Here is a 15,960-nt window from a genome sequence, read left to right as displayed (position 1 = left end):
CTATTTATCTACTTGCACTTAAGAGTGCTTTCGAACTGCTAGGTGGGCAGGAGCTGGGACCGAACGATGGGAGCTCACCCTGCCGCGGGGATTCGAACAGTCGGCCATGCGATCGGCAAGTCCTAGGCACTGAGGTTTTACCCACAGCGCCACCTGCGTCCCTATTTTCCTCCTAGGGCTTTCTATACTACTGAGCATCTTCATCACCCTCCTTTGAACCTGTTCCAATTTGTCTAGATCAGCCTTTATCAACTTTGGTTCCCCAGATGCTGTTGGACTACAGCTCCCATCATCCCTGACCACTGGTCCTGCTAGCCAGGGATGGTGGCAAGGTTGAGAAAGGCTGGTCTAGCTCCTTTATAAAGTGCAGGGCTGGAAGCAGCTGAGTTCTAACTAGTGTGGAATAATTACAATGGAGGCAGGTTCATTAGGACAAATGGGGCTCTGTCCCACCAACCTCAGTCTGACCTCTGAAAGCCCCCACCTGTCTGCTGTCTTTCTTGCAGCCAGTTCAGGGTTTCCTTTGCCATGAAATCATCTTTTTCATGTACTTGCCCTCTGTTCCAGAAGAAAGAGGCCAGCAAAGTCTGGCTCTGGAGCACAGCAAGACATAGCAAGGTCAGACATATCCTAAGGGCCCACTGCGCTAAAAACATGGCTGTTCTCCCTGCGCACAGAACAGCCAATGACCCGGATCACATGTGAGCAATTCTTATTATTTTGTACAGCCTGCCAGGTTAAGGCAGCCTGGAAGCCTCCAATTTCCTGGAGCCAGGATACTGCCTGATGAGCTGCCTATATTTGTTTTAAGTTAGATTGAATTGAAGAGACTCAGGCTTCCTTTCTTTGCTTAGCGAGGTTCATGTGATAGTATTTGAGAACCCCTGCCCTAGACATGAGCTAAGAGGGACCTTTGCGCACACAAGCTGTGTCAGAGAGGCAGCCCATTGTTTTGGAAAGGCTCCATGGAACCCTGCCTGGAACATGCTCCGTTAGATGATGCCAGATGACCAGGACCATATCCTAGTAAAAATGACTAGACAGAAGAGCTGACAAGAGGTCTTTCAAAATATATGGGCTTGTTGTCTGGGAATTTGACTCCAGGGAACTGTTTAATATTTTGTCTTAGAGCACCCTTGGATTTGTTCATCAGCATGAGATGTGTCATCATTGATAAGGAGCAATCTATTCCTCAAGCCACTTAGATGGGAGAAGATGATCCCATTACACACATTTGTGCCAATGTGAGCAGAATAGCTTCAAACCAACTCCAGAAGATGAATATGTTTGTGAACTGCAGCTCTGCGTGCGTTACAGTCAACGTGTGTAGTACTTTATCTCTTCTGCTTTATCAAAGTGTTTAAGAAGGGAGAGATCGTTTGTGGAATTCGTATTCATGGAGAGCAGAATGGTTCTGCAAAACGGTCATGATCTTGCCTAAAAGGCTGATTAGCCCATGCATGGAATGCCTCTCACACTCTTCACATTTCAGTCACCAGTGATGGAGGCCAGCTTACTTATCCAACTTGATAATCACTGCTTTTGTGAAGTGCTTGGTGGAATCAGATGAAATAAGTGTAATTAGAATATAGGGTTATAATGTATGGGGTTACATAAAATGTTCTTTTAAAACAAAAAACAACTTAATCCAGAGGATTGGAGAAGATCAGTCTACATCCCAATCCCAAAGAAGGGCAGTACCAAAGAATGCTCCAACTACTGCACAATTGCACTCATTTCACACGCTAGCAAGGTTTATGCTTAAAATCCTACAAGGCAGGCTTAAGCAGTATGTGGACTGAGAACTCCCAGAAGTGCAAGCTGGATTTCGAAGGGGCAGAGGAACCAGAGACCAAATTGCAAACATGCGCTGGATTATGGAGAAAGCTAGAGAGTTCCAGAAAGACATCTACTTCTGCTTCATTGACTATGCAAAAGCCTTTGACTGTGTCGACCACAGCAAACTATGGCAAGTTCTTAAGGAAATGGGAGTGCCTGATCACCTCATCTGTCTCCTGAGAAATCTCTATGTGGGACAAGAAGCTACAGTTAGAACTGGATATGGAACAACTGAGGAGGAGCGGGGAAGCAAACCCAGTTCACCAGATTATGAGTCCACCGTTCGTAACCACTACACCATGCTGGCTCTCTCTACAATTAATGTTAATTGAAATAATAGTAGCTGTAATAGCATTAACAAGTGAGGCCCTGCAACAAAATGTTGCCGTTTGGAGTGCAAAGTTCCTGCTACTCCATTACAGTCACCTCAAGGCCTTCTCTCTGGCCCTGCAACAGTCAGGCCATAGTTGCATACCCTCCAACATGTCTCCAATGAAAACAGGAACATCCTAAGGAAAAGAAGGACAGCTCTAAATCAGGGATGTTCCTGAAAAATAGGAACACTCAGAGGGTCTGTATTTGTTGCATGCATTACTTTTGCTTGTTATAATGCTAGTGCTTTATACTGCCTTTCTTTCTTTCTTTCTTTCTTTCTTTCTTTCTTTCTTTCTTTCTTTCTTTTAGATTATATCTGCTCTTAATTCCCCCCAAATCATTTCTATTTGGTTTTACAAATACAAAATTAGAAGAATCCAATATGCAGAGATTCCTCCAAATCTTGAGAGGACCCTCCATGGGTTCCCATTTTAAACATTTACAACTGCATATTCTTCCATATGTCAATCAAATATTGTCCATGGTATTTGTTACACTGCAAGTGAAATCAAAATCCTGCCAAAGTTTCCCATCTGCTGACAGTGGTCTCCTCAATGCCTTATATTACATTTCTAACATTTCCTTTTATACTGCATTACTTGTTGTGTTACACACCTGTGGCTTTTCCATTGATATACCTCCATGCCACACTAAATTTTAAACAGTGGGAAAGAGCTGTGTGTTGGGATAATGCCCCAAATTTTGCCATGTGTGCAATGTTGGCATGATCACAAAAAAACACGGGAGGAATTACAATGCAAAACTCCTGTGGTTTTCAAAGTTAACAGGGTTCCACCCCCGAAATAAGTGCTAAACTTCCACTAGATTCCACTTAATTTCTATTAAATAGCTTTTACATTGCATGAAAGATGTGTGAAAATTAACAGGTAAGGAAACAATGGGAAACCAGGATAAAGTGCCATCTGACTGCAACCCATCAGTCTAGGGGTGGAAAGGTCGGTGTCAGTTCTCATGGTTACTCATTTTTCCAAGCTTAAATTCAGTTCTCCACATTTCTGCAGAAAAGGTGGTTTATTTATTTGTTAAAATTCCTGTGAAGATTTATTTCTCCTAATAAACCACATATTTGTACATAATTTGTACACAATTCACCACATATAGTGCATTTTACTATGTTATTTTCACCAATACATTAATTATTATGCACACTTTCTCCTAATATCTGCATTTTTGTAAACACTGGTTAGTTGCTGAACAGCATTATAAAATTCCGGTAAGTGTGAATTTCAAGATATAGCTTATCTCCTAAGTTCTCCTATTGTTTCAGAAAGTGATTTGCCTTTAAATAAGAACTGGATTGAATTCATTCCCCATCCCTACATCATTCCTTATTGGCCCTATTTTGAAGTGTGTGTTTTGCAAGTGGAAGGAAGGAATGGGTGTGATGGACACATCTGTACCCCATCCTAACTGCCTCAGATTGTTTAGTTGCTCTCCCTTGTGGCATTCAAAAACATCTGCTTGGTGTGAACCAGGAAGTGTCCAATCCAGACAATCAGAAGTATTATCCATGGTCCCATTTGGGTGTTTTTCACTCCTGTGCAGAATGACCCAGAAGCAAGAAACAGGGCCGTGCTAAAGTGGGTAGGGGATTGGGGCATGGGAATTCGCCCCAACATTGCTGGGGGCACCCCCTCCACTCCCCACCTTTGCTTCCTTAGTACACACTTACAAACCTCCTTGTGGTTGGGGAACTCTGTGGTATGAAATTAATTTCTCCATCGATGTCTCTGGGCAGCTCTCATTTGCAACCCAGGAGGTATTTAAAAAGAGCTTCTCAGTATGAACCAGGAAGTGACCTATCCAGACCATGAGATGGTTCTGCCTGCTCTTTACGCACATCTCTGCTTCTCCAGGCATTCCATTCAGTTTCTTCCACCCCACTGTAAGTCCCACTCCAGCCCATCAACATGCCAGGCAATGACTGTGGGGCCTGGTCCCCACCCTCCACTCCTTGGGGTCCCCCCCCATAAAGCTTTTTTGTACTTGGAGTCAAAGTCAACCTCTGCATCTGGGATGGGATTGAATTGGTGTAGGTATATGGTTAACAGCAGGGCGCTGCTTTCTACTTATTTATACCAACGTTTTACTAAGGGCTAATAAAAGGCAATACCAACAGATCCTAATTTTCAGCCTCTGGGTTGCCTGGACAGCAGCCATTTCACTTGGCTGCTTCAGGGGGAGAGCTGGCTGGCACAGCCAGAACCAGCTGCCATGGGGCTTTTCCTCTCCCAGATCAGCCTCCCTCAGGTGCCACCGCACCTGGTTGCATCAGAGGGACTCAACGGAAACCTGCAGCCATTTCTTTCTTTCTGCTTATTTCCTGCCTGCCTTTCCAGGTGGCATTTGAAGGGTTCCCACCTGCTGGTCAGACTCAGACCCACCTAGTGGGGTTGCTCTAGTCCACGTGGTTCCTCCACTCCCAAAGCTGTGGGATGTAAGAGTTTATTTCTTTAAAAGAAAATGCAATGTGTGCATCACACATATGACCATGTTTCACTCTCCCTCCTTGTTTATAAAATATTCATCACATATGAACAAGCCACTTTGATTGAGATATTTGGTTAAAAATCATAAAAATAGTAAAATGAAATCAGGTTTTAAGCTGAATAAAACATTACATTGAGGGCACTCCTGCTAATCTAAGAAAATAGGGCATCTCATCTGCAAACAGATGCATTTAATCCTGACTCACATTGATACATATTTCAGCTACGCTGGCCAAGCGTGGTTTTCCTTTCTGCCAAAATATACAATAAAGACACTGGTCAGAAGGAGGAGGACTGCCAGTACCAAAGAAATCATGTGCTCGCTTTCAACAACCACAGCATTTATTTATTAACTAGAGGGAAGTAGTAGGCAATTCTGTGGATATTGTCATTAAATAGTTTAGTCACTAAGTGGGCACTAGGCTTGGTTGAATCTGGGTGGTACCAGGAAATTTTGGTTGCTGCTCTATCTTTGTTTAAGAGAGACAATAAGGCTCTTCTGCAGTTTCCTGGCTGGCATGTCCTCTACGTCTCCCACGACAGAAATGGTGTTCTTTGAAAAGGTCCTGCATTGTCTTGAAAGACAATGGAAGAGTGCACCATTGAGGGTGGAGTCAAACCATTGGAGAGTTACAGTGCCTGCAGACATCTTTATAACATAGAGTTGGTCTACCAGCGGCCCTGGTGCCTGAAGCCAGCTCCTCATACAGCATGTCTTTGGGGATCCTGCCTCTTCCATTGTGTGGACATGACCAAGCCAGTGTAGATGTCGTTGAGACAGAAGGGCAACCAAGATGATCAAGGGTCTGGAAATCAAGCCTTATGAAGAATGGTTGAGGGACTTGAATATGTTTAGCCTAGAAAAGAGGAGACTGAGAGGAGATATGATATCCATCTTCCAATATCTCAAGGGTTGTCTCATGGAAGATGGAGCAAGCTTGTTTTCTCCTGCTCTGCAGGATAGGACATGAACCAATGGCTTCACGTTACAAGAAAGGAGATTCCAACTAAACCTCAGGAAGAACTTTCTGACAGTAAGAGCCATTTGACATTGGAAGGTGGTGGACTCTCCTTCCTTGGAGGTTTTTAAGCCAAGGTTGGATGGCCATTTGCTGAGATTCCTGCATTGCAAGGATTGAACAATATGACCTTGTAAGATCCATTACAATTCTATGAACCACTTCTATTGGTTTCTGAGATCACCTGATGAACTGGAGGCAAGGAGTTTCATTCTTTCACGTGGTTCTTGGATTCACACTTAATAAATGGGCACTTAAGGACAAACCACGTGATTAACATTACATGCAGTTGGGCCCTCACTGCCAATTAAGTATGTACTAGATTGCAGCATTAGTTTTTTTACTTTGCTAAACCATTAAACCACTGGCTGCTATACTTGCACAAGCTACATTCTTGCAGATGGGTGTGTGTGCAAGTCCAAATAGCTATTATATTTTTATGCCCTGATGCATAAACAGTTAATTGAAGAGGGAAAAGCGCACAAGAAGTCAATTAAGACACTTGAATTTCAGATAATATAATTTGGTTGTGCTTATTGTACATCTGCCTCACACTGCTTGAATACATTTCTCTTTTGGTCACAGGGCAATGTGGTAGGCAACATACAAACTAGAAACTCTAGTGTGTGCTGCCAATTTGGGATGAGTTTATTCCAGGCCCAACGTTCTAAATGAGATTAAACCAGTCAGATTGAATGGAATTGATGATGAATACAGTGGAAGCATTCAGGCTGAAGCAAGCCAGACCTCCATGTGACTGGCATATGGTTCACTCAGCCTTGACACTGCCAACTGAAATATGGTTTTCCAAGGAGGCCAACTGTCATGGCCACCATTGCAAAACAAACATCATATTCTGCCTTTCCACAGAAGCCAGGGAAAAGGCGGAGGAGAAAAAGGCGCAATGACAGGGAAATGGGCAAGTTAGTCAGAGAAAGCCAGTCTAGATCCTTAAGGGTAGAGGTTTTGGTTTCCTTATAAAAAAGGTTTAGTAACTGCTAAGAAAATACAATGGCTTCAAACCAAAAACGAATTTGATGGAAGTGAAAGACCTCATTTTCCTAATGGGGTTGCTATGATACTTTGCACCAGGCAATAAAGGCTCCCCAGCTGAAGCTAAAGTATCTTATAACTTGGCCATTCCATTCTCACCAGCTTCACATGTGAGGGTTCACACATTTTGTGACAAAACACTCAGCAGCTTGCCACATACTGCTGCTATTCCTTGCTGCACGCCCCCCCCCCGAATGGGGTAGTAAGGGAAGCTAAAATCCTCAGAAGAGGTGGTGGGAATTTAGATCAGGGGAAAGCATGGTAGGAAAAGATTAACACCCCCCTCAGATCATCACCTGCCTAGTTTTCACAGCAAACTCCCTGTGACTGCTATTAGCTAAAAAGGAGCAGGATCCTAATTTGTTGTTGTTGTTGTTTAGTCGTTTAGTCGTGTCCGACTCTTCGTGACTCCATGGACCAGAGCACGCCAGGCACTCCTGTCTTCCACTGCCTCCCGCAGTTTGGTCAAACTCATGCTGGTAGCTTCGAGAACACTGTCCAACCATCTGGTCCTCCGTCGTCCCCTTCTCCTTGTGCCCTCCATCTTTCCCAACATCAGGGTCTTTTCCAGGGAGTCTTCTCTTCTCATGAGGTGGCCAAAGTACTGGAGCCTCAGCTTCAGGATCTGTCCTTCCAGTGAGCACTCAGGGCTGATTTCCTTAAGAATGGATAGGTTTGATCTTCTTGCAGTCCATGGGACTCTCAAGAGTCTCCTCCAGCACCATAATTCAAAAGCATCAATTCTTTGGTGATCAGTCTTCTTTATGGTCCAGCTTTCACTTCCATACAAGATAAATAGAGTCAACAACAGCAAAAGCACAACAAATTGCTGCCACCACCAGCCTTTCAAGAAAAAGCCAGGGAGAACAGGTGGGTTATGAGCTCGTTCCTAAAGGTCAGAAGCATTGTGATCTGAAAGGGAAAAGGTTCCAGAGCTGCAGGCTTTCTGCATCAGATGGATCTGCTATAGTAATTTACAGATCTAATAACAAAGCAAAACAATTTTCATATGGAAAATGCAAGCTGCAGAATTGCTTACACTTGGGTGCAGTGAGGCACTGGGTAACCATGGCCTAGTTTTCAGGAGGTGGTAAACCTTCATCTCTTCAGATCATGCAGCTCAATACTTCTCCCTTTCTTTTTCAAAATGCATATCGAAATACAGAAAACTGGTTTGTCAAGAAGATTAGGGCTGAATGTTTTCTCCAATTGCATGCTAGTTTTCTGCATGGAAGGATATTGGGCAGGAGAGTTTGATCTGTGGGTGAAGTGGCAATGCCAGAGGTTTACTGCCGCACTGAGACTGAGGAGGAGGAGTGGAGTATCAAATGTAATAAATAAAATAAAATTATTGCTTGTTCCTGTTGTAATAGTTCCAAACTCTCAGTTGGAACATCACTTTTGCACTTTTAAATTATCTCTCTGTAGACAAATATAGTTGTTGCCCTCCTTGGTGAGTCACACAAAGTGTTAGCTAAGACCTGAAGGAGCCACGGGGGGCGGGGCGGGGGGGGTTGCTCTCCTGGCTACGCAACACTGGGCATCACTGCCACTTACTTGGTTGTATACTTACTGAGAGTGTGGCGGGACAAGGCACTAGGGAGGTCAGCGCAGTGTGGGCAGCGCAACAGAGCCAACCCCATGCCGCCACACCGTGCCAAGCTCCCCACTTCCTTGTGCAATGTTGAGAAGCCAGGAGAACCACGCCAGCAGCCACTGCTGGGTTCTTTTCTCCCATGGCACCTTGTCATTGCGTTTCTCAGTGCACAGGAGACTGTGATTATTGACCAAGCAAACAGGGAGTCTGCATGCACACTGTGCCAAAGACACTAGGGTTTCAAGTGGGGTTGGCTGCCTTCCAGTATAACAAGTGCTCTGGAAGACAGCAATTACGCACCTTCTCATTCTCCCCACCACATCCTCCAGCATAACCAAGAGCAGGTGCCACACAGCCTGGGGGTGCTCTTGGAGCCAACATTGCTATTGGAGGCACAAGTGACCTCAGTGGCACCAAGTGCCTTCTCCTAACTTTGGTTGGTAGTCCAGTTGAATAGTGCAGGATGTGGTGCCTAGACTGTTGACTGGAACAAGAAGGCATGGTCATATAACACCCACTTGGCCCGACTGCCTTGGCTGCCAATTAGTTTCTGGGCCCAATTCAAAGTGATGGTTTTGACCATGATAGCCTTATACAGCTGGGGATCTGTATACCTAAATGACCACCTTTGCCCATCTGAACCTGCCCTAACCCGGAGATCATTCCTGAGGTCTTCCCCTTCATGCCAACTCTGAGGGAGGCCCAGAGTCAGCACTTTCAGTTGCAGCACCTTGTCTAAGGGATGCTCTCCCCAAGGAAGCCTGCTAGGTGCTAATTCTGCCATTGTTTTCAACTAGAAAAGGTGACTTTCATTTTTCTGGGCACTTGGGCAGGACCTGCAATTGGATGCTTTTACTATTTTGTGCATTTTTATTCCTGTATTTTATTATTTTATACTTTGGGTTGTGGGAAGCGATTCATAAATTGAATAAACCCAGCCTTACATGTGTTGTAGGGGCGCGGGTGGCGCTGTGGGTTAAACCACAGAGCCTAGGGCTTGCCAATCAGAAGGTTGGTGGTTCGAATCCCCACGACAGGGTGTGCTCCCGTTGCTCGGTCCCAGCTCCTGCCAACCTAGCAGTTCAAAAGCACATCAAAGTGCAAGTAGATAAATAGGTACCACTCTGGCAGGAAGGTAAACGGCGTTTCTGTGCGCTGCTTTTGTTTGCCAGAAGCGGCTTCATCATGCTGGCCACATGACCCAGAAGCTGTACACCGGCTCCCTCGGCCAATAAAGCGAGATGAGCGCCGCAACCCCAGAGTCGTCCCCGACTGGACCTAATGGTCAGGGGTCCCTTTACATTACATGTGTTGTAGGATCATATGCCTCTGACTAGTTTGTGTAGCCCTCTTCAGGAGTTCACCTGGAAGGATATGGGCTAAAAGTGGGGAAGGAGCAGGGCTGTGGATGCAAGTCCCACCCCAAGACCCCTGCACAGGTGCCAGCTGCACTTCAGACCTTTCCGTGTTGTGAGAGAAGGTCTGAAGGGGTGTTTGGGTGAACTGGGAACACCTGAAGAGGACTAGATTATACATTTGTCTGGGTGGAGTTACATGACTGCAAATGCACATGGCGCGGACTGATCCACCTGTCTTTATGGGAATGTCTGTTAAGGGTTCCCCCAGTGCTTTGGCCCTTGAAAGTACCAAACCAGACCCCAAACAAATTGTGCCGGGAGACCCTTAAGTCAAAGAGTCCAGAGAGTTAGGTGAGTTTGGAGAGTTAGGAGAGTCCAGAGACTTGCATTCCCCACTTTCCTCCGGCCTGCCCCAGGAGGTTATGTTCTCATTCATTTTAAGCTGTAAATTTAAAAGAGGACACTTTGAGAACTTCCAAGTATATTTGTTCAGTTACCAGATGGAGCTGGCATTGACAGAAACCCCAATAGTAAGCGGGAGACAGATTTACAGCGACTGTTAATGCTAAGCTGGCTATAGTTAATTTGAAGTGATTTTATAATGTTCTCTGATTATTTGACGTGAGGTTTGTTGCAATGAGCGAATTACGCTTTGGACAATTGCAGTGATGAAGTGCATTGCTGCAAAGGCTACTGTACTGCTGCTAATCTGGCCCCAGAGGGTAGAGCAGTGCCAGCAGCCGCAGCAACACAGAACCTCAACTATTTTTGTTATAGAACAGCAGAAGAAGAATGCTATCATCTCCCTTTCTTTTCTTGGCTGGCTGGAAGAGAACAAGCTGATCCTTACAAAGGAAAGAAGAGAGGAACATCCTGTATTGCTCGTGTTAGGCTTGTAGCTCTCGGCACCGGAGGGTTCCCTCAGCTCTGCCACATTGATGGCTGGGAACATGGCGAGAAGGATGCTTCGCTGGAACTTTTTAAACGGGGGTCTGTGGGTTTATGGTAATCCTGGTGCAGCTGATTAAGAAAGAAAACTACAGCTGACTGTTTACTGCAGCTGCTTTTACTGTCTGGCCCTAGAAAGCACTGTAAAAACACAGCTAAGAGATGTAGTCATGCAGTTTAGACAGCTGCTATGAAAGACCGCAGAGGGAATGCTGACCTGTTAACATCAGGAAGCACAGGCACAATTAGCAAAGGACTTTTCCTCAGGGAACATAGAATGTAAACAGGCAACACCACAAAAGTTCTGCCATTTCTGATCTGAGTGCTGAGGCCCATTAGAGGCCCATCGAATCCACATTATTTCTCAAATTACGGTCCGGCATATATTTCCCCAGAAAGCTCAAAGCAGGAGATGGACATCAAAAGTTACCATCTCAGCACCTGAAACTCAGAGGTATACCGTCTCTATGCATGGAGACTCCATTGAACCAACAGAAGGAATAGCTGTTGATACACCTAACTCTCTAGGACGTCTTCTTTTGTGGTGGCAAGCTCTACACATTTAAGCATATGTTGTGTGCAGAAGTCTTTCCTTTGATAGATAGATAATTTATTACGGTCGGAGACCAGCTTATAAAACACACTTGGGGGTACAATCCCAGAAGGAAAACAAACATTTAAAACAATGTACAACAATAAATTTATAAATGCGATAAGCGTATAAACACTTAAAACTTTAAGATAAGCTACCGCAGAGAGAGGACCCAGAGTCACCCATGGAACCGCGTTTGGGGATTTTCTTGACGAACTAGTTTGAGGTCTTTCCTTTGGTCTGCCTTTAACCTACTGCCAATCATTGGCTGTCCTTAAGTTCCAATAATATGGGTGTGAGTGTATAAGGCTTTGTGGTGGTTGTTGTTCATGCTCTTAATACTACTCATGAGTGTGGTGTCACACGGAGAATGGAGCGAGCTTGTTTTCTCCTGCGCTGGAGGGTAGGACCCAAACCAATGGCTTCAAGTTACAAGAAAAGAGATTCCGACTTAACATCAGGAAGAACTTTCTGACACAAAGAGCCATTTGACATTGGAAGGTGGTAGACTCTCCTTCCTTGGAGGTTTTGAAGCAGAGGTTGGATGGACACTTGTCCTGTATGATCTAGTTGAGATTCCTGCATTGCAGGGGGTTGGACTAGATGACCCGGGTTCCTTCCAACTCCATTTCTATCATTCTGTGATGGAACCAGGCATGCCTTTGCCTCAGGGCTTAAATATTGGGCTTGATTCTAGTGTGGCAATAAGGTCAGTACGCCAGTTGACTTGATCAAACAGCAAATGTTTTCTGGATTCAGCTTTTATATCTGCTTGTTTGGCTTTCCATTGTTTTCAGCAATTCCATAATTTTTAAATGTGAATTTGGAACCAAGCATATCACTGCTAATCCAAGAAACTTAATTTAATAAACATGGTTAAACGTAATTTGTTACCTCTGACTTCCCCAAATTTATTTCCTTTCAGTTCTGTCATTCAGACTCCTGCCAGTAAATAGAAAATAAATTACTTGAGGGTGAAGTACCGAATACTCAGTTGACTTGTTGAATACACATTCTTTTAAAATTATTTAGTTGTTTCAACCCACTGTGTGTAATTGGGATGACAGATTTTGTGTGTGCATAAATACGTCATTCTTCTGGAGTGCTTAAAGCAAGCCTTTTTTTTCCATTTCAGCTTTTGTTGCTGTTGTTGGAATCCAAAAAGAAGGATTAGAACTCATAGAAAATTTCACAGATCTGCAAAATCAGCTCATAGTTTGAACTTCATGTGCAAAGACTTGTAGAAAACCCACACACAGGAAACCAGAACGTTTGTACAAATCTTCTCCAGTTTGTCCAACATGTTTGCAGCTGCCACCCCCACCTCACCAGACACACAACTATGAAAACTAGAAAGTTAAATAAAATAAAAGAGATTCCTAAGTGCATTGCACACATTTACAAAAGTGTTCACATGTGTTCTCTGTTCTTGTATTCTGCAACAGCATTTTTAAATATTTTAAAAATCAACATGAGAATGCCAAGGAAAAGACGTTCCTTCGCAGAGTTAAGGGACAGAGAAACATAGCTTATGTCTTCCTGTGCTCCTCTACCTGTGATGTGAATGGCTGATAGACTTGTAGCGGACTCACCCCCTTAACTGCCCCCAGGTAAATAGAGCAGACCCACCACATGATATGCCAGTTGAATGTATTTCCAGAATTTACCACAGGCTATCTTGTGGGGGGGTCTTGTGTGAGGGAAACGTCAGACTTCAAAACACAGGCTGCGCAAACATAGAGGTCACCTGGTCACACTTTTCACTGCTGGGGTGAGATGTTTTGAGCAGTGTGCAGCAAAACTACTTTGTTGGATACTGCCAGTTGTATTTCAATTTAAATTATGGTGCTAATTTCCAAATTTGCACCCATGCTTTTAAGTTAGCGTATGGAAATCTGTGTCCTCTTTTGTCCTTTGTGATACATTTCTTATTTTCTGGTGAAGTATAAGTGGCCACCTTAAGTAACCCTGCCTAGGGTTGATTAATCCTTCATTAGTAGTTTCTCTTGTACTGCTTTGAAGTTAGAGCCTATGAAAACACCCTATTCTAGTATAATCATCCTTATCCCAGTTGCACGCAATTCTGTATTAACAATTGCAGCTGAATTATTTCAGCTGGGCCTAGGTATCTTTCAAGGAAAAGTGTGCTTTGTATGGAAGCATTTGTGCTTGGATTCCAGCAGCCCCATGCTTTGGTGATACCCCTGTCCTTTGGTTCAATGTACATTTAAAAATTATCTACTTTGGAGGCTGTGCTGCCAGACCTAGACCATTTGTTTAACTCTGGTCCCACAAAAATAATGCAGCAGGTTGATTAAACAGAGCTATATACAAGTAGAGATCTTTGCCAGTCTACTGCTGTACTGGAATTGTCTTTAGATGTTTTAATAATTGTTTGCCACTCTGGGCTTCTTTTGGTGGAAGGGCAGGATATAAATTTGGAGGAGGAGGATACGAATACTGCTACTACTAAGCCCATTGCAAGCCTCTTATGATAGATATTTTCTAGTTCTGGGTTAGGGAACCTGTGACCCTCCAGATGTTGTTGGATTCCAGCTCCCCTCATACTCAGCCTGCATGAACAATGATCAGAGATTATGGGAGTTGTAGTTCAGCAACATCTGGAGGGCCACAAACCGCCCATTCTGTTAAGTTGTGGGTGAACATATCAGACGACACAGCGATTCTTCCAAAGCAGCTCTTTATTTGTAAGCTGGAACAGAACTGAACTGAAGAGCGCAGTCAGCCTGCTTATATAGAGCTCCAGAACAACGTAACTGTAGCAACTTTCTAAAACTATCCAATCACTGAACATCACTTTCGATCCTTCATTTGCATAACTATCTACAGTATCCCCCTGCTGGCCCAGGGTGAGAACTTCAGTACATAACACATTCCTTAAGGGGACTGTACACCATGAGCGTAAGAGCTTGAGGCAAAGGCCAGAAAAGCTTATGAGAATCTTTCCATGGCCTTCTACAGCATTTTAAAAGGTAAAGGGACCCCTGACCATTAGGTCCAGTCGTGGCCGACTCTGGGGTTGTGGCGCTCATCTCACTTTATTGGCCAAGGGAGCCGGCGTACAGCTTCCGGGTCATGCGGCCAGCATGACTAATCTATTCACCCACAAGGGCCCTGAAGCCCAGTCGCGCCAAACAAGGAGCCAACACATAAACTGCCAGCAGAAGCAACGTACCGATTAAACAGCTTAGCTGCAGATACACATAGAATAACACAATCCAGATGTGAGAGGTGCCTCAAGCCCAAATGGGCTGTTATACAGCCCAGTGCAGGGGTGCACAGAAACACCAGATGGTTACATTGCCAACCCCTGTGTGGTCTGAACTGGTAATCACAGTTTCACAGGCCATTCCTTGAAGTCTGAAACCCATCCATAGAGTCGGATTTAAGATGGAGCTGAATGGAAAAGTTAAACTTGTGGCTTTCCCATTGCTTCTAGGTGAGCACCTGCTGACAGGAGGCATTTCATTCATCTGCATGGACATAAAAGTGGATTGGAAACCCAACGTGAAGTACAAACCAAGAATAATACAGGGGCTTGGGTTGCTTTCCCTGTTGTCATGTAAATTCAAATTATATCCCCAAGTGCTCAGACATCTGCTAAACCATCTCGTAATGAAAAACCTCTGGAAGACACTTAGCTGTAAAGTTTCACAAAATATTACACCCTCTTCTGCTTTGTAAGTCTCTCTTGCCCTCCCTCTTTCTTTTTTATCCTACTCCCACAAAAGCTCATTCGTGGCAGAAATATTCTTTTATTTCCTGGCAACTGGAAGCAATTAGTGACTTCAGAGCCAGAGGGTCTGGAAAGCCAGATGTTCTTGCCCTGCTCATAAAAACCAACAAAATTTGCAACACCTGTGCAAAAGCATGGGCCCAGTTCTATTAGCAATCACCCAGGGGTCCAGGGGGACCAGCGCTCACACAACAGAGTCACAGACATAGATATCTATCAGAGAGTCAGACCATTGCATTTCTGTTTATTTCATTCCCATTTGGCTTCAACGATGACAGAAATCATTCTGTCTAGTTCTGGTTCAGGCCAGGCCAGGTCTGGAAAGTGGCCTGACCGACACACCGGAACTGAAACATGTAAAAGTTACTCACCTCACAAGATGAATTGCCTATTAGCAAATGGCATGGAGCGAATTACCGTACTTTTCCGTGTATAAGATGAGAGTTTAAAATAATGTTCAGAATTGGGACTCGTCTTATACACAGATAATGCAGAGGGGGACGGGCGATTGGTTGCAGCCGCGGGCAGGAGGTTGTCAGTGGCGATTGGGTGGGTAATTGGTGGTGCGGCCAGGGCTGCTGTGGACTGGTGGTGGTGGCGGCGGCAATTGTGTGTGCGCTTGGCGGCTGCTGATGGTGATCAGGCCGACGCTTTGTGGGTTCATTAACGCATGCGATTGGCAGCGTTTGTCAGTCAGGTGAGTGATTTTTGGCAACCCCCCCCCCCAAAAAAGCTCAATTCTGGGTAACCCCCCCCCCCAACTCTGGGCCATCTCCCCCCATTTTCTTAAATAGGAGTCCCCCAACACAGGGGGCATCTTATACATGGGGGACGGGAAAATACAGTAGCTATCTCGTTTAGGGATGCTAACTGGCTGCCCCCTGGCCAGGGGTGACCCATGATAAATGTAAT

The sequence above is a fragment of the Podarcis pityusensis genome (assembly GCF_964106645.2).
Source record: "Podarcis pityusensis genome assembly, chromosome: 1".
Taxonomy (NCBI): Eukaryota; Metazoa; Chordata; class Lepidosauria; order Squamata; family Lacertidae; genus Podarcis; species Podarcis pityusensis.
Note: the sequence above shows the minus strand (reverse complement) of the source record.